The sequence below is a fragment of the Manacus candei genome, unplaced genomic scaffold, assembly GCF_025592945.1.
Source record: "Manacus candei isolate 608988 ecotype Guabito, Panama unplaced genomic scaffold, ASM2559294v1 h1tg000023l, whole genome shotgun sequence".
Taxonomy (NCBI): Eukaryota; Metazoa; Chordata; class Aves; order Passeriformes; family Pipridae; genus Manacus; species Manacus candei.
In genome coordinates, this window is record NW_026138071.1 from 13034972 (window position 1) to 13054798 (window position 19827).

At 37.9% G+C, this 19827-nt stretch overlaps 1 long non-coding RNA gene across 2 annotated transcripts in view; it reads right to left on the reverse strand.

Moving 5' to 3' along the window:
• The window catches only part of LOC127471076 (uncharacterized), a 24644-nt gene extending 16724 nt beyond the window's left edge, over positions 1-7920 (reverse strand). For both annotated transcript variants that reach the window (XR_007904544.1, XR_007904543.1), the window contains exon 1: positions 7785-7920. This is a non-coding gene — a long non-coding RNA (uncharacterized LOC127471076). The remainder of the gene's footprint in view (positions 1-7784) is intronic.
• Between the last annotated feature and the right edge of the window lie 11907 nt (positions 7921-19827).

Genomic DNA, 19827 nt, shown 5'->3' on the forward strand with positions numbered 1-19827 from the left:
CACATTTTTGACTTTCTGTAAATAATGTGCTAAATGGATAAAAGAATATACCATTTTTCCTTCTTTCCCCTTAGTTACTGATAACAAGTTCCTTCCCTTACAGTTTGTGCATATAAATGTGATTAATGTAAAAAAATAAAATTAAAGTGCCAAAATCTCTTTATCTCTCTCTCTCTTTTTTTTTTAAAGCATTGCCCTTTTCAAAACAAGGGGAAATTCAGTATAGTTTCAGTGCCACAGTGATCAAACAGTGTCACATCACTATGGCAATTGCTGCCCAGGCCAGGAATACAGATCAGCTTTAATTGTGCAACGCCTTATTGCTGGTGCATGTCAATCAGAACCTATGAATTGAGAAAAATTTGCTCTGTTCATTCTGTTAAATGATGTATCCAATTAAACCTGTTAGAATTCATGATCTTCAGTCAAGGTTAAATGAAAGTAGTTACTCCTGTCAGCTAGGTGATTAAATGCTGCCTACATCAGGCACATTTATGTGCAAAATTAAAATTTTGGTATAAAGCATGAATCTTTATGCATGCCAGTTAATTATCTTGCGGTTCCTCCATTTATTAAATGCCCACTGCATTTCTTCTTAATCATCAGCTTCCTTTCAAAACTTATTTCATACTCTAAACCAAATTTCAATGTTCAAAATGAAACGCTTTCTCAATGAAAACTTCCTCTTTTCAAGGGTTTGGCTGTTGCTATGTTACTAAAGATGGCCATTAACAGTTTTTTGAGTCATTATGCAGAAGGTCTATTTGTGTTGTTTTGTTCGATTCTGAGAGAGCGTGATAGGAATCCCTCGAGTTGCTGCTGTCGGGCAGTTCCTCCTCCCCAGAACTATTTGAGTTCTGCTGCACATCAGCCAACTTCTGCACACGACAAGGCAGCAGTAAAACTAATCAGCTGTGCTGCTCCTGCCACCTTGCACAGGAATGGCAGGACACCAGGGCAGTGCAGCACCACAGGGCGGTGTGCCCTGCTGCCACTGGGCTCCCCACTCTCTTCAGCAGTGGGGCCAGTAAGTCCAGGATGGACCTGCAGGTACCAGAAACACCACAGCCTCCAGAAGGGGCATCATTGAGGGCTAAGAGGGTTTGTACCTTCCTCCTGCCAGCCTTCAGAGCTGTCTCTGTATTCCCTTTGGCTTGGCAATCTCATGTGTCCTGTTTGCCCCAGGCAGCTCCCATATTGCAATATCCTATTTTAATTAGAAGAAAAATTATGTGTTGCATGCTTGAATTAAATTAAATTGCATATTTATATTTATAAGACACAGTATTGGCAGGATATAAATGCTATATGAATTGAAGAACCAGAATACAGGTGTATTATAGTGATTTGTAACTGAAACATTTACTAGAAATACACACAAATCAGAGCAGTACCAAATGCTAATTTAATACCCTAAGACAACACTCTGTGCTCTTACAAGCACGATTTCCCCTATTCCATGTGAGCATTTATCCCCTTTCATTATGAAAAGGTATTAAGAACCTTTGTTACAAACAAGCAACATAAAAATATGTCATACCACTTCACGACTACTAATGAATAATATCATTTAAAACAGACTGGGAAATAAAGTAGTATAACACATTCTACTCTACTGGTACTATAAATATTCGCAAGGTTGTTATTAAAGATAAATGCACACAGTAATTTTCTACTTGTAGTTTTTACAGGTATAATTTTGAATCATACAATATTTTTTAAAACACATCACAAGGATGGAAACTAACAGAAAGACTGACTGGCAGCAATTCCTTGTGATCAATAGCTGATGTCTCCATCTACCTTTGAGGGCCTACATAAATTACATTGTGGCAGTGTGAATCTTCAAGAGGAGTGATGTGATTAACTTGTTCAGGGTCACAACAGGGAGCATCTGATCATAAGGATTTTACACCTGCGGCATTGCTGTTCTGCAGCCGCATTTGCAGAGATACATCCTGCAGGTGCCAGTGGGTGCCCTGAGGTGCTGCTGGTGGGAAGGAGGGCTGTGGGCAGGTCAACCACAGCTTCACATTCCTGAGGGGCAGCTCATTTTCTCTTCACTGTGATCCAAAGTTGAGAACTCTTGTTTCACAGCACGTGAAGATACAAATGTCACACACAGGACAGTGCCTGGCTTGCAAGCCTCCCTGGGAAACCCTGGAGCAGTAGCAGCAGTGGCTGCTCCAGCCTGCCCTTCCCAGCTGGCAACAGCCTCAACTTCTGGCCCTGGAAAGCAGCCGCAGACAAAAGACCTCTCCTCTGCTGCTCCCCTATAGCTACAAATAACGGACTTCTCTTTCCTGGCAGCTGCAGAGAAAACCACAAATACTTTTTTCTGTTTTGTTCAGCAAATATAAGCTGTAAGTTAAAGCCCAATATCTTTAGATACCTCAACAAAAGAGGAAAAAAGGGAATCTTCACACTTAGAGAGAATAATTCCTCGGGGGCTCTGACAGGACATGGCAATATGCCAGGGAAGGTAGTCAGAGAATAAGCCTCTTTGCAGGATTCTAGGATATCTATTGCTGAACTGCTTCAGCTCACTTGAACCATCTAGAACTCATATTTCATTCTTATTCTTCTTTCTCTACATGTTCTTACTTTCACTCCAGTCCTCCAAAACCAGATATCATAAGCTGTGAACCACAGGTCCAATGTTCCTTCCATGAAACAACACTGTAGGACAATTTATTTTTACTCAAAACAATTTCCCCATCTTAAAATTGTGATTGTTAGGTTAACATCCCATTGAGATGAGAGAAGGAAAGAGTTGCATTTTCTTGTTGTGTCTAAAATTTTATGGAAGGTAAGCGGCACTGATTTATCCTTGGCATACTGTTTTATACCCATAAGAGCAAAAAACTTCTTTTTAGTGGCAGATTAAATTGTGCAGAAACTGACTGACACTGAGAAGGCAAACACTGCAGTCCACTTAAACAAGCTGAGAGTTGTACATCAAAAGCTGCTTGGCCATAAAAATATAAGCATGTAACACACTATAAACTATTTGTTTATTTGATTTAATAAGGAATTTTATCTGTAATACACATATAAAAATATATTAAAAAATTGGAATGGAATTATATATATTTTTAGTAGATAGATTTACAAAGAATTTGTGGTTTAGATTATAGTAATTTTCAGGATGCTTACTTAGAAAGTAATTAAGTGTATTTTATCCATTAATTCTCTTTTTTTTGTTTTGCATTGTGCTGCTGAAACAAAACTAAAAACTATGGAATGGAAGGATTTTAATTTTTTTAAACTGAATATTATAAATGAATAGAGCAAGGATTGTTAATGTTTGTCGTTTTCCTTATCTGTACACATGAATATGTTATATGCTCATTTCCATTGCAAATGGAACACCAGAATGATCATTGCAAACTGAAATATACTGTACATTTCATTTCTTCATTTCTCTTAAAATGCCACTGACAAAAATAATCAGTTGCTAGTATTCTTGTTCTAAAGTGCTGCATCTCAATGAAAATTGAAGGAATTAATGGTGTCCATCCAGAATAAAGCACATGTGTTCTGGAGGGTCATTATTACTCACTGCTGAAACAAAGTCAGTCTGTGGAGCCCTGAACCACGACTAGGCAATTGTGCAAGGCACTGTACAAACATATTGTCATCCTGTTTCTTGCACACCACTCCTCCACCTTGCTCACATTTAATGAAACAAAAAGAAGGCAGAGAGATGTGACTCCTTACCATAGCCACATCTGTAAGTAAATACCAAAGAAGGAAAAGAACTACTTTAGATAAAGGACAAGCTTCACAAGAACAAATCTGAATAAAATGTCAGTGGATAAATTTAAACTCACAGTTAGGAGGTTTCTATCCATTTGAGTGGTGAGGTTCTGCAGTAACATTCCTGTAGGAGCCATGGGGCACAAGAAACCTCCTAAAGATTAAGGAGATACTCACTCTGGGAAAGGGCTTATAGGCTTTAGCTTTCTGCTACTCTGTGTTTACTTAGCAAAGTATAGTAATGTCTCCTTCTCATTTGGTCCCAGAGAATTCCAAAATGTATTAATTAAAAAATACAGTGAGAGATAGTGCCTAACCCAAAGTACTTTTTTTATCATTACAGAAAACAGAACCAAAGGAAGAAAGAGCTACAAGAGCAGGCATCAACTCTGAACTCAAAATGACATTTGAAGATACAGTGAAAAAACCCACTCAAGACGGCAGGAGGACTTGTACTCTTCACATAATGATGAGGTTCTGTGGGCCAGAAGACAAAAAAATATGAAGAATAAATAGGCAGTAATGAAACCATAGGATAAATATAGAACAGGAAGGTAAACTGCACCCTTCTGAATGGAGTAGATCTGACATCCATGTACGCTTGGTTTTACTGCTAGTGGAACACTAGGTCGTATCCTGAAAACCCTTACTTATGCAAGTAATCCCACTAAAATCAATGGGAACTATGACTGTAATGACTGCTTCCTTGTCTCCACTAGGGATTGCAAGGTCAGGTCCATTTTCTGTGCAATATTGGATGAATGCTAGAAAATCAATATCTCTATTGAGACTTCTTTTGGAGTAAAAATAAACCTGGACCATTTTGAGTTCAAATGTTCATTGTTCCTGGGAGTTTTTATAAATTCCTTTTGAAAGCAAAATGGTCAAATCAAAATGGAGTGAAATACTCACCTTTTTGGTGTGTTTTACAGCATGTTGTTATAACTAGCTTTGTAATGCCATAAAGGTTAAAGGCAACTTCATAGTTTCTTTGTATTTATTCTTTATCAGTTAAAAGAGACATTTTTGTTTTAGCAATTCCCTCTATTCAAATGACTCAAGGCTGAGGGATGCATGGGAGGAAAGAGAATCCCAGAGTCTGTTGTTTGACGAATTTTGCTATATTATGGAAAATTTGTAGGTCTTTTTGCCATAGAAAATTCGAAGGTTTGTTTTTTTTTTTTTAATAAAAAGATTTGGGTACAGTCATAGAAATCTAACTCATTGTTCTGAAGCATTGCTTTGGTACCATGGAAAAAAGACTACTCAATTCTGTTCACATCACAGGTTATTATTGTACTTTAATCACTATGGAGCACCTTCAACTATCATTTTGTTTAAAAGGCCTAAACCTAGGTTAGTATTTTTATTCTTAATTTGCTACTAAACTACAATTACACCTACTTATAATTGTGTCCAAATTGAATTTTCATACTGAAATATGTTAAAATAGTTCATTTGTATGCTTTGGGTTAATCATAATTCCCTTTTGACCCAAAGCAAGTGAAGTGTAGGGGAATCAAACACAGGAATTTAAGGATTTTCTAATAGCTTCATGTTGTTCTGAAAGTCCTTCATGGCTTGGATGAAAGTTTAAGAAGGATTTCATTACACTGGAGATGTCATCAGTTTCATGTCTAGCATGAACAGTAGACCGTGGTAGAATTCAAACAGTGGTTACAAAAGAGGTCCTTGCACAGAAAATAACAGCTAATCCCTATAACATTAGAAGTGTAATGTCTGCCAATTAAGAGACTAAGGAAAAGGAATTGGTGTGCTTTCTCTCAGAGAGAGTTCTTTGAAATTTTGAGAAAACATATCCTAAATCCATTCTGCACCTGAAGAATTTGGTCGACCCAGCTAAAATATTTTTAGAAAGGAAAATTATTCACCAGTGACTAATGGAAGGACCAGTTCTCTTTCAGTTCAACTTAACTGAATTATGGGAATTATGGATGATCGAGAAATAAAAATGCTCTGATGGTCAGGTTTCAGCCAAGGTGATTGTGTTGTTCCTGGGACCAATACAAACGTATGGACTTATCCTAGGATTCCAGCTCAGCTGGATTTATTAGCGTGCTGGGAAGCAAATCCAAGAACGTGTTCAGTACTCACTCCCTTTTACCCACCTCTGCACAGCTTGTTTCCCACCTGCTGTGTGAAACATTAGCCATAACTCCTTCCCCTCTTGCACCACTGCACAAGGGACTGTGTTTTGGCTCTGTGACTGCTAACAACATTATTGACAAAGCAATGCTCCCAAAATATAACAACAAGCTGTTGTAACACTTATTTACCAAATAACGTACTCTTTTCAGATACATCATGCTTCTATTATTTTTGGAGCTGTATTACTCACGGAACATATTTAACTAATATTCTTAATAGTACAAAAACCATGTAATTGAAAATCCAGGAGAACAATTGGGACCATTACAACCTCACACTAGCACAGCACAGTACTACAGCAAGTAGTACCTCTGTCTTCATTGTGTTCCCTGCTTTACTACATTAACTGATTGTCATATTACTATTGCAAATAAACCTAATCCAGAACCCAAAGTAGTGGACAACACTTTACAGTCTGTTTTTTAACTAAATATGCTGCCTACAGCATAAGAATAAAAACATTCCAGTTCTTGGAAAAGTACAAAAATTAGGCTTCAAAACAGGTCAGATATTTACATATATCTTTTTGATGGGCTTATATGATAGGAGAGCAGATTGATAAAGGACAGAAGAAATGCTAAATATGCACCATGACAAACAGTGAAAAATTAAGTATTGTAACTAACATTAATTACACTCTAGTAAGATGAATAGGCTGCTCATCATTAATGAGAATGTACACCTTTGTCTAAGTTTCACATCTACCTGTGATAAATGTGCTAACAGCGATAAAATACATCATAGTAACATTTGAATTAACAGCACACTAATAGATTGACATACAAGCATGAATAAAGCATTTAATCATAAACAGTATACCACACCCAACAGCAAATTTTCTTTTTTGCATGTACATCAAGTAAAATGGATAAACATTAACAATCTTATTTTAGTTTATGCTGAGATAATCTAATGGTATTACCTCATACTATCCTAATATTTGTAATCCGGGTTATTAGATATTACATGGTGGCTTTGGGGAGACATTAAATAGTAAGGGAGATTTCTGAATAGAAAGGGTGGGGCTTGATCTCAGGACAAACTACCCACTGGCTCTTGCCCACCTGGCAGGGGTGAAATACTCAAACAATCTTCATGATGGGTTGACTCCAACACCTATTAAAGGATTAATTTACACTTAATGAAAATCAAAGCAAGTTTGTTGGTGTACAATTCTTACATATATCTTCAGTAGCCTTTTTCTCACATGTTTCCAGTGCCTTTTTCCTGGTAGGGAGGCAGAGGGGCGACTGAGCTGGACATGCAGCATGGACAGCCAACGGTGCCTTCTGTGCCCCTGGAGCACAGAGCTGCAGGCAGTTGCAGCCTCCTCATTTTGGAGGAGCTGGGATGCACAGCTGCCATGCCCTGCCCTGTGGCTCCACAGCAGCCCTACAAAGAAGGTCCCCCAGGTGACAATGTCAGACCACTCCACAGACATGCCCCTGTTCACCGGCTTCCCTCTGAACGTCTCCTGGGGCACCTGGAAGCTACTCCTGTTTCTCTGGGAAGGGTCCCTTTGCAGCACGGCTACGTTACCTAATGCCACCACGGAGAAAGCACTTGGAAATGCCCGTGCCCTGTTACAGGCACTCAGCCAGGGCTGAGCCGGCACTCGCAGCTGAGAAGCCCTAAGAGGCAACTGAAGTGCAACTTCGTTACACTGTTCCAGTCAGATTCACAGCACAGCTTATCACTGTTCTCCCTTAGCAGAAGAGACTTCGGTTCCCTGGCTGACCAGTGATGTATATTTGGCATGGAGCCAGATGGACTAAAAGGCACAAGCATTCTTCCTTGCTCAGGGCCAGGGCTCCAAGCATGGCTGGGAAGGAAGAGGGCTGGATTTCACTGCTCACCTTCTCTCATGCGCTGTTTCCAAAGTCTCCACTTCAATGAAGAGCTTGACAGGCAGTGATGAGAAAGCAGAGGGAAGGAGAATAGGAGGAACCTCCAGGCTCAGCAGCAGCAAGCAGGGCTCTGCTACACCCAAGACCTACAAACAGTGTAAAGACCAGCTGTAATTCACAGAACAAACATTGTTAGTTAAACATTGCCAAGAAGGAACTGTTTTAGCCTAATAGCTTCTTGAAGATCATTCAAACAGTGCAAGCTCATCAGTGTATATTTAATGCAATTAAGCAGATGGTTTAAAATACTTTAATTACTGCCAGGGCTCACCTAGACTGCACAGTAGATGACACTGGACTTGTGTAGTACTTGATATAAAATGCTGATATAAAATCCTAAGAGACAGTATACAAGTAAAGTACAAATACTCAAGTCCAATTAATCCATCTGCATGGACCACAAAATGGGTCTGCAGGTCAGCAAGCCTACAGACACAGGTGAAAAATCGTGCTTGCTGCCATTCTTGTAAACCACACTGTGCTGAGACAGCTTGTGCTCATTATCTGCTGGGGTAAAGTACAGCAGCATCCTAGGGGGAAGGAAGTCCCCACATGTGGCACAAGGCACACACAGGCGGTCAAAGCACTTCAGTGTAGCTTTCCTCTTGTATCTATTGACAGATCTCTCCAGAAAAACTGGAAATCTTGAAAACTAATGTAAGAATTTCAAACTGTTTGTATGTTTTATACAATTCTACTGCCACACCGGCAAGCAAGCCAGCAAGATAATACAGTATGACTGCACTGGTAGCTGCCATACTCACATTGAAAGCATATATTTTATTCTTTGTTACGCTAAATAGTACATTACCCTGTTTTCCTTTGCATTCCAGCTGGCAACTTATTGATTAGGGGAACACTTCTGAGCTTCTCCCTTCCATGCAATAATCTTTATAATTTCATATTTCTGAATGCTAAAAGCACACTAATGCAAGTGGCAACAGTTTCCTCTGCTATTTCACATACTTAAGGAGAAGATGTTATTGATTCATATGCTTTGCTCTAAAAGTGCTTTGCAAAGGCAGTAAGTATTATTATTTTCATTTTAGCAAGAAGGAAAATGGCACAGAGATTGCCCAAGGTCACCCTGCAGATCAGTGAGAGAACCAGGATTAAATTCAGATCGTTTGGGTCTTTGTGCAGAGGCTCTTTGGCTCAGCTATTTTTGGAAGGTCAGAAGTCTTCAGATGAAGCATGGCCATGATATACAACCCATTCTCACAGTATAAAAATAATTTATGACATTCAAAATATTTTTTCTCTAGTATTTCTTTAATGGTTATACATATGAAGTGAGTTCTTTGCGGTAACAAATGAAGAGCTGAAAGAAGTAAATTTTAAAATTTTGACCTGAAGAAATTTCCTAGCTCCTGGACTCTAATGATGTAACAACTCAAGCACTGTGTACAGCAGCAGATGAAATTTTCTTGCACAAATTTTGAGTTGAACTCTGGGTCACGGGGATAATCTTTTACAGTTTTAACAATAACTGAAGAAATGTATTCCTTATCAAAATTAATATGGTTTTGCAGAAACCCCTCTACCAAAAGACCAAAAGGAAACAATGTGTGCAGATTTACTAATCAGGTAATAAAATGTGAAGCTTGTGGAAATTTCAATATGTTCCACAAAGATATCAGCTTGATAAGTTGTGAGTCAGTACCAGCAATGGTAAAAATTGTTCAAAACTGTTTTTCCTATATATTTTGATTATTAGTTTGGATATTTCTTCTGAAACTAAATCTGTTCTTCTTTCCAAACCTTCCCTTTACTGAAGCTTATTGTTACCTGAAAATACAAGTCTTTCTTTGCTAATAAATTATCTCTTGCTCCTTTTCCCTATCTTCCTTACATAACCACTGTATTCTAGCATTTAATTAGCAAAACCTAAAAATTGTATTAGTGTAAAGAAAATGAAATAAGTGATCTCATACACAAAGAAAGCAAAATATAATTGACATATTTCATTAATTTTGTTACAAAGAAAAAAATAGTTACAAAATCTTAAGGACAACCCAAGGGAATACTGCAATTTTACTTCAGTAAGACTGTCAATATGTAGCATGTAACACTCAGTTCTGGCCTTTACTTTGCATGAGCAACTCCCACGGATGTTCAGACTGATGGTAGGATATTGTTTTCCCATGGTTTCTATTGCTATTTTCAAATGAATGGATAATGCTAGTTTTTTTAAGCCTACAGTTCTGAGAATTTTTAGTATTAGGCATGACCTTTTCATGCAGGCTTGTTTTCTGGGTAATCTAGCAATTTGCTAAAAACAGCCTCAATAGAGAAAAAAATAACACAATTTTTTCATTCTACATGCAAAATATACAAATATTGTATATCTCAATAATGTGTTTTGCAATCGCTGTTTTAGATGTCTGCGATCCAGGAAACATTCTAGTTTTTCCAGGATATGGGAAACAATTAATCTCTGGAGACAAACATTATTTAATTGGACTAATGACTGATATACTAACATGAACTCTACTTGAAACTTCCAGTAATTTAGTTCTATTATTCACCAGGGATTGCTGGGTTTCAGTAAGAAACCAAAGTAACAAAATATTTTAATTCATTACTTTGCAGAAGCATAACTTTTCAATGTTTAATCTAAATGAGGTATTAACTCCAGTGGGTCAATTATTAACTTAATTTTAAGCAACAACTTGATTTGCTTTATTTTCTTCATTGATCAATAGATCAAACAGAGTCTTCCAGGTAGTGGCTTGAATTATCCCTGGAATAGAACTGATTACAAAACTATCAATGAGAAATAACTTGGCATAAAATAAAACTCCACCTATGCAGTAGTACACTTATGATCTTCACACACAGGGTTTCCTCATTTGATTTGAATTCCCCCATAGGCCTTCTGCAGAAAGATATGTGTGCAGCCCTGTGCTTCACTGCCTTAAAGCACACTGGAAGACAGCTAAAACCCCCATACTCCTTTGAGGCAATCAGCAGTTTCATGGTCAGCTATGACTGTTGATTATTTTACTTTTTAGTTTCGGTATGTTGTTACTTTGTATGGCCATCGGTAATTTTGCAGTCACTCCTTTTATTTGAAGACTGGGATTGTATTCTCAAAGATATAGATAGTGACATCTGGACACGTTGAAAATTAAACATGTGTTCCCCCACATCCCTATCTGAAACAATTTTAAAGCAGTAAGGACTAATATCACAAGCCTTTGATTTTCCATTGTCCCAAGGGGGACAGAGAAATTGGTAAAATGTATATCAGTATCTTCTGATATACGTTTACATTTTCATAAATTACTCTGTCCTTTACAACACTACCAAATTAAAGAGAAGCAGAGCTGGTATGTTTACTTCTTAAATCAGAACAGAATTTTGCAGTCTAATATGATGGGAAGTGTGTCTCTTTCCTAACGTGTTTTGAACTCTTATTATTTATACTTTTCAATCATTTAACTTTAGATAACCTGGGCAGTACAGAATTGAAGAAAAGAGCAGAGACTGGAGGATGGAACACAGACTTGACACTATATGTTAAAGATCCATTTATCATTAATGAAAAAATTATTTTTTCTCTCCACAATTAGCAGCTGTTTATATATAACAACTGAAAGGCTTTGGAACCTTACTCTCTATTCAGTATCTCATCAGAGTTAGTAAAGAATGACTGAGGATTAGGACTTATTCTGAGTAGGTAGGATTCAATCTACTCATGCCATCTCATGAAGCAAGGCTTCAACTTTAAAATGTGCTGGTGCTTAAGTGAGCCTCAGAACTTGCAAAAGCTGCAAACTGAATCTTTGGTCTCTGACACTATCAGGTACACAAAATCCATCAGCATGATAAGTGTTCCCTCATGCAGTATCAATAGCCATCTTTCTTACATGGTATGAAATTAATCCTTCAGTTGGAGCAACTTTCTCTTGGTCACTATATCTTATTTCTTGGTGACAAATGGACAGGATGTGCTACAGAGGAATTCAGCACAAAGGAGACAAGGCAATGTAAACAGACATGCTGTAAACCTCCCACTGCCTACCTCTTCAGCATTTCAGCACTGCTGTCACTGGCTGCTCAGACCAATGACAAAAGTTAGTATTTCCCAAACCCCAAACAAACCAAACAGGAGCTTTTTTCCCTTTTCATATATGGCATTTTTTGAGAATTGCACACCTCCAAGGCACGGCAAGAATGGGGTATGGTGTTGTGTAGGGGCTGGCTCCTCTTATGACTGACTGCTTGAGGTACATTAGAGTAAGTAAGGCTGAACGCTGAGTTTTTAGCCTGTGGTTGTCTGACATGGTCCAGGCCAAACAAGCCTGATAATGACAGCTTTCTGAAGAGCTGTCACACCGTTACATTAATAGTACACATTAGGCTGAAATTTCTGAAGCTTCTCTGGAGAAGGATTTTCTGTGGCACCCATCTGAGGAATCTGGGTTTTTTTATATACATCTCGGAGCCTTTATATGTCCTAAAAACATACTGACATTTAAGAAGTGTATTCTTTGGCAATATGATGGTGAAGGTGCTTGCAATTAACTTGGGAACATTTTTTGAATTTGACAAGCTCCTGCTATTTCTGTGATCTTTGATATTTTCTTGAAATATCACTGGAAAACCTATGCCTAGCAATAAAATATCATTTAGTTGGACTGTTCCAATAAATTACATTTCTTAAATGTGCTCATAACACTTTCTCAATTACCTTCTCCAGGTATATCTTTGCAGTTTTCCAGCCTCTCGTGAGGGGAAGAGGAGGGGCAGGCACTGCTCTCTTCTCTGTGGTGACCAGTGACAAGACCCAAGGGAATGGCCTGAAGCTGTGTCAGGGTAAGTTTAGGTTGGATATTAGAAAGAGGTTCTTCACCCAGTTGGGCACTGGAACAGGCTCCCCAGGGAAGGGGTCACAGCACCAAGACTGACAGAGTTCCCAAGTCCATCAGGTTTTTCTTAAAGCTGACGAGATTACACAGCTCAGTTGTAAGAAATATAGATCCATAACTTCCAACTGGGGAAAAAAATCCAGTAATTCTACCACAGAGTGAAAAACAGATACAGATTATTGTATTTACAACATTTAAGGCAAGATTTTCCGCATTAAGAAGAGGGTCAGCTTTAGCAAGGTTATCTTCAGACTGTTTCGTAACTTTTGCCTGGCTAGCAACAACCTGGAAAACATCACACCTCCATTTTCACACCCACTGCAGTCATGCTGCGTGGCAAACAATGATAAGAAGCAAATGTATTTACAGCCAAATGAAACCAACGTATTTGCAACCTGGTCCAGCTCAGGAAACTCCCCAACTTCAAATTCACTTGCACAGGTGCAAATGACAGCCTATTTAACACCTGATTTTAATTTCAAGGTTTTACAAATAAAAGAGGCTTATTAGACACGTCATACTTCTAGCCATGAAGCTTATCTTTTCTACATGAAAGCTATTAGATTTGTGAGTAGTCTATGCAGTTAAATAAAAGCATAATTTTGACATCTTAAAATTTAAGTATTATCATTCTAGTCACAAATCTGATGAATTTATATATTTGTAAATGAATAAGTCATTTTGCCAGTGTAATAAGGTGAGTACGTGAAATCTGTAACATACTGCCTCCTCTAATATTTTGCATCTCTTATTTCCATTAACACTCGATGAATACGCAACCCAAAAGGACAGAGAAGTGCTATGAGGATGATTGTCACCGGCATCAATATTGCTAAAAAATGCCTTGCATTTCAATCAAAAGGAAGGCATGCACTGGACAGAATGAACCAATGGGAATTGATTCCCAACCAGATGCTGTGCCAAATCACTTGAATTTCTGCCCAGTGGCAATTGTGCAATAGCTGGAAGTTTGGATGCACATCCCCCATTGTGAGTATGGTCATACTAAAAAGGGTGAATTAAATCAATACAAAGCTGCTTTCAGTTGGATGCAAGGCTAACAAAAATGTGTTCCAGTTCAAAGCAGAGGAGCAGACTGTGACGCTTGTTACTAAACACTAGCTGGCAAACATGACACAAAGAAGAGACCTGAGGCAGCAGTCTCCATGTCAATGGGATGTATATCGCTGATGGAGGAAATCAAGAAGTTACCCTGTTTTCTAGATTCCTCATCTTTCTTGGTAGCAAAGGTGAAACTGGAGAGAAGGGAGGGGGGAACACAGCACCACAGTGCAGAGAAGCCATATGCTGTACTCTCTGATTTACCTTTAAAGTAAAGAGAGAAGACATTGCAGGTACAGAATCTTCTGTAAATCAGTCCAAAGAAACAGATTTTGTCAGTACAACATTACTTTTAAATTGCTTACCAGGTGCTTTATATGGGTGACAAAGCTGAGACCCTCTCCCTGACCTCACACCTCTGATACAGAGGTAGTTGCTGTTGTGCTCTTTTCTATCAGTTATGGAGGAAGAGAGCAGATTATCTTCTTTGGAAATGCCTTAAAAAATAAACATGGATGCATACGTATTCATACAGTAGAATTTGTTGATAAAATGTGCCCGCTTCACATATTGCCTAAAGCCTGTAACCATACCAGCCTTGAACTTAGAGTTACTCACTTTACATTTGAGCAGTGATCATCTCCCAGAGAAGAGCTGTGGAACAAAAACAGAGGATGAAAGCACTGGTCCTGCAACTCCCCTCATAGGTGGACACAGCTTGAGTTATACCAGTATTAATTAATAAATTGCCACATATACATAAATATGTATGTATGTGTAGATGTAAATAATATATTTAGGTTTATAGTGTATTCATATTACCATCATACAAGACATCAGCTCAGTTCCACTTTATGTGGATGTTTGTTCTGGTTTTGGCTGGGATAGAGTTAATTTTCTTCCTGTAGCTGGTACAGCACTGTGCTTTGGATTTACTGTAAGAATCATGTTGATTACCCACTGATGTTTTGGTTGTTGATAAGGAGTGCTTACCACAAGCTGAGGACTTTTTGGTGTCTCATGCTCTGTCAGTGGGGAGCTGCACAAGGAGCTGGGAGGGAGCACGGTCAGGACAGGTGATTTGAACTGGTTGAAAGGACATTCCATACCATGGAATGTCATGGACAGTACCCAAACTGGGGGGAGTTGGATGTGAGGGGCCGATCACTGCTGGGGGTTGGGCTGGGCATCTGTCAGCAGATGATGAGCAAGTCCTCCAAGGGCATCACTTGTGTTTCTTGAGTTTTTATTCATCTCTCCCTTTTTCCTATTATTATTTTACTGTATTTAAATTATTGAACTATTCTTATCTCAACCCACAGGTTTTACCTTTTTTTCTGATTCTCCTCCCCATTCCACCATGGGGAGGCAGGAGAGGAGGGGAGTGGATGAGTGAGCAGCTGTGTGTTACTTAATTGTGGACCTGAGTTAAACTGTGACAATGTTAACAGATATATGTATATTCTGTTCTCCATTGTCATCTGTGATGACTTTTCCTCTACCAAGTGTTTCTGTGAATTGTCCTAATTTGTCAATTTGTGCCATAGTGTCTTTGTTTCTCTGATGAAGTTCTCTCTCTCAAACAGCAAGCTTAGACCTCAGCTCTTCCACCTAAATTACAGAAGAGAATTGGTAATTAAGTTTTAACAAGATTTAAATGATATTAAAACCAGACAGTTAAAAGGAGACACTGCCTTCGGCTTTGTTGTAAATTTGTATAATTATTTTCAGTCCTCTGGAGGATGAATGATTATGTTTCTGTATTTATAAAAATACTGCCCTGGAGGCACAAAAATGAATTTTATAGTCCACTGATTTGCATATTAATGTCAGTCGTATGGTGTCAAATGTACTTTTTAGCAAATAAATGTCCATGACAATTATCAACATTTCCAAATAATTTTATAATATACTTGACTTGGATTAATTAATTTATTTTTTTTTAAAGATGTGCTGTAAAGACAAAATCGGAAAGCCAGCACAGCACAGTGATAAATATAAAGGAGAGGAATGAACCAGATGAACTAAACAAAATATGTATGCATTTTTAACAGTTTTGGATTACAATAGTTTTGGTAAAAAATTGTTAAGTCATGACTCAGGTTCGGATCCAAATCTCTTTAAAGACACTTGGGATAAAGATTTTTAACAATACAGTTCTGTGTTTTTGCCTTTCTGCAGAAACATAATCACTGTGAAAATCATTCTCTTGATCAAGTGTCCTTAAATACTTTTCAGACTGAGAATAAAAACCAGGGAAAAAAAATACTACTTACTACGGTCCAAAATCATAAGATCTGTTATGTCCAAAGCTTATATCAGCAGTAGAGCAAAAGCTCTGTCTTAATGGTGGAAGATCATGGTGGTAGAGCCATCTCTTCCATGCTGCTATATACAAGAAACAGCAGTTAGGTTAAGCTTTGTTGTTTTCTTTTATGAATCTACACTGTAAAATCCTAATATATTCACAGTTGGTTTTATTCCTTGTCTTGCATTTCATAATTTTTAAGAGGCATTTTCAAAGCCAGAAGTCCTACACCTAAAGTGCTAAGTAAAGTTACAGGCTTTTGGAACTTGTCTAGACAATACAGAATAACAATAACAATATTGTATCAGTTCAGGATCCAGTCCAGTTACATATATGTAGAGAAAGTTCTTACCAGCAGTCAGTCAAAAGACAATGAACTCAATGGGACATTTCTTTGTTCAGGCATGGAAATATTACAATCATAGTTAATAGTAATCCATTTTGCTATCAAGATAAATCTATTTGCCTTGCCGTTTATCTCCCTATGGAACTAATGCATTGTCAGCTGAAATAATGTGTTATTATCACTGCAATAATTATCATTGTAATAATCTTAAACAATTATTTGGATTAGAAATATGTCATTTTGTCCAAATTTATGAGGAGAGCTAAATACAAGTTTTGCACACAGAGAGTAGAGATGAGATGCTTGTTGTGTGCCAAAAATTGAAAGGGAAAGTGTCATCTTGGTGTGTAATAGTAGCAGATAAGGTGTATTTTACAAAAGCAATCGAGTGCCAGTCAGCTGCTGGCTAAGGGAGACACTTGTTAGGCCACAAATGAGCTCACTGCATGTTCAGAACTACAATTTCCATGAAGTCTCATTCAAGGAGATATTACTAATCAGTACTTAGCTGTGACAAAATGGTATCATGGAGGGAACATACATTTGGCACTCTTCACTAGTCCCTTGAAAACATAACTCCTGATATGTGAACTTTTCCCCCATATACACATTAGGCAGAATATTTAAATGTAAAGCAAAAATATTTTAAAAATAAAAATAAAATAAAATACAAGCAGATAAGACTGAGCAAAATATTTTTGTGATGCTTGAAGGTTGATTGTCAATCATATATATAATCTTGGGAACAAAACAAGGTGGTCTGAAGAAGCAAGAACAGAAAATTCTTGAGTTTCTTCTTATTTTTTTAAATCAAGAAATCTTCAGTAGGTTATTGAGATCGTTTGCTCTTAGAATTTTGTACCCACAATCAACTGCAGGACCTAAATTACAGATGCGATTCTCCAGAACTTGTCCTTGCAAACTGCTAAGCATTGGCTTTGAGATGAATGGAAGGCAGGGGTGGAAAACACCCGTCTCCTTGGAGCTCCAAAAATGAAGAGAGTAAATACAGTGCCGGCAGTGAATCAGATATAAGAATACAATCTCTACCCAGTCCAGTATGAAGTCTGCCTGGCAAGGCTCCTCTTCAAAAACCTCTGACTAAATCTGAGCTAGCAGAGTTGCAGTGGCATGGACCTTTGTATATATGAAACTGCAATATTTTTGACTCAGAATCATATGCCACAAAACCATATTTACTGTCTTCTAGTCTCATGTTTAATAATATCTGATGACAGACAGAAAAGTATTCTTATTGTTATCAAAATCTACTTAGCCTTCATTTTCAGTGCAAACCTTTATTTATTTGATAAATAAAGAGTAAAGTTTGAGGGCAGGACCTATTTATCTTCAAGGGCTGCCAAAGATATAATGGTGTTTACACATACAAAATTATGAGCAGTACTGCATTTAACAAACAAGAAGTGACTGAAAGAGCTACTGGTGGAGATGAAGCTCACGATTTTAAAACGCAATTTTTCAGTTTTTCTGTTTTCCCATGGTTGCCCCAGGGTTAGAAGTAAATTTAGAGGAAATACTTTTACACATAAACAATCTGTTTCATCAAGGAGATAAAGTTTTGCAGGCAAATGTTCAGAACTGCTACCTGTTCCAATAATTTTCTTTTTAATTGATGTTAATAATTAGGAATTGGTTACTTTTTGGCCTGACTCTTTGTGTGTGTAGCAGGTGAAAGATAAACAAAGAAGGGATGAAGAAATGGCCAAGAGAGCCTTCCCTGCTTTCAGTCAATCCCTACTGCAGTGCTCTGGGTTAGCCCATTCTGTCCCTCTGGGATGCAATACTCCTCTCATCAAGGCCAAACGGGCCATTCCCATTTGTGCCATTGCCACAGATGAGCTAAGTTCACTAAAAGAGTAGCATCCAAGTGGCTCTGACAGTACACCAATCTGAGAAGGAATCTCAAATCTTCAAATTGGAACTCTGCCCTATCCCTTTTTCTGGGTTGCTTGCATTGTGAACTATTTAGTTGTAAGAGGAGTGAAGATAAAACTGCTGCTAGGGTTATCTTTGGTCTGCATAAACACAGCATCACAGAGAGGCACTGGAAATCAGATTGCACACAACAGCATCTGTGTACCTGTGTAGCCAGATAGCTAACATAATATTATAGAAAGCTGATTTATTACCAACATCTTGTTCCAGGAGTTTGGAACCCTTGTTTCATACTTTGAATGCCTCATTATACAGAATCTGCACCTCTGGACTTTTCCTTTTCTGGGTGGTGTCATTTTGAAGTAATACATTATCAGTTTCCATCATCTGGTGATGCATTACCAGAATACATCAGAAAAACAGCTGGCTCAGTCTCTCAATCCTTAGTGTCCAGCAACTCCTAACTGGGATGATATATTACATGAATTCTTCAGTCTATCATTGTAATACATCAAAACAAGGCGCTGGTCTGAAGGTGTATTACTCAAAGAAAGGCAAAGCTGAGTGAACCTGTCCAGTAGAGGGGTTCTGGTTTAATTATGGAACAGAAGTTACAGTACACTGCTCAGAGAAGGTTTGCTAGCTTCAAAATGTAACCGAATAGTTTCCTGATGAAAATTCCTGTAACCTTACTTAAGTCCCATTCTATCCAGTTTATCTATCTCAAAGTAAACTTTGGTAGGTTTGATGCACATAAACATACTAAAACCAGTGTCTAATATGATGTCACTTCAATCTGTGTCTTTTTTCTTTCTCTGCTATTCTTCCTTGCTCTAGAGTATAATACTTCAGTAGGAAAGGAACTCTAACAATCGTCTAGTTGATCTAAACATAGACAAAACTTTTTTGAGTGAGAGTTGCAGCACCTGAATTTACATTACTAGCAGAAGAAAACCCCAACATTTAATTTCATGGTGAATTAGGAAATAGGGACATATGTTTTTCTGCTCCATGTTTCTGTTCAGTAGAAACAGCAGATACCTACTGTTCTTTAGCAGGTAATTGAGAACATAAGTTGATCTGAGATGGGGAAAATGGGCAGCAGTTCGTTTAGACAGCAGAGTATATTATAAGCATTGTGAATCAGACATACCTGAGAATGAACATTTCACCAATATGCTATATTCATCAGAACAATTTTAGCTTTTTGTTATCATTTACAAGAAGATCTAAACAGTCTTTTACTTACAAAAGAGATGGCTTACATTGATACACATGACAAGAGCCCCTGAATAAAACATGCAGTGAGAACAGATCAAAAGTGTGATCAGTAGTTAATAAGAACACATAGGGCTGTTACATCCACTTTTGTAAGACTTGAAAATGATTCAGCATGTTATAAATTTAGTTTTGAATGTGGGTGATGTGTCCTCTGCTGTAATATCTTGCTGTATTGGTATTGTGGGAGGGTGTGAGTGAGGATTAAGGACAATTGAGACAAAGGAT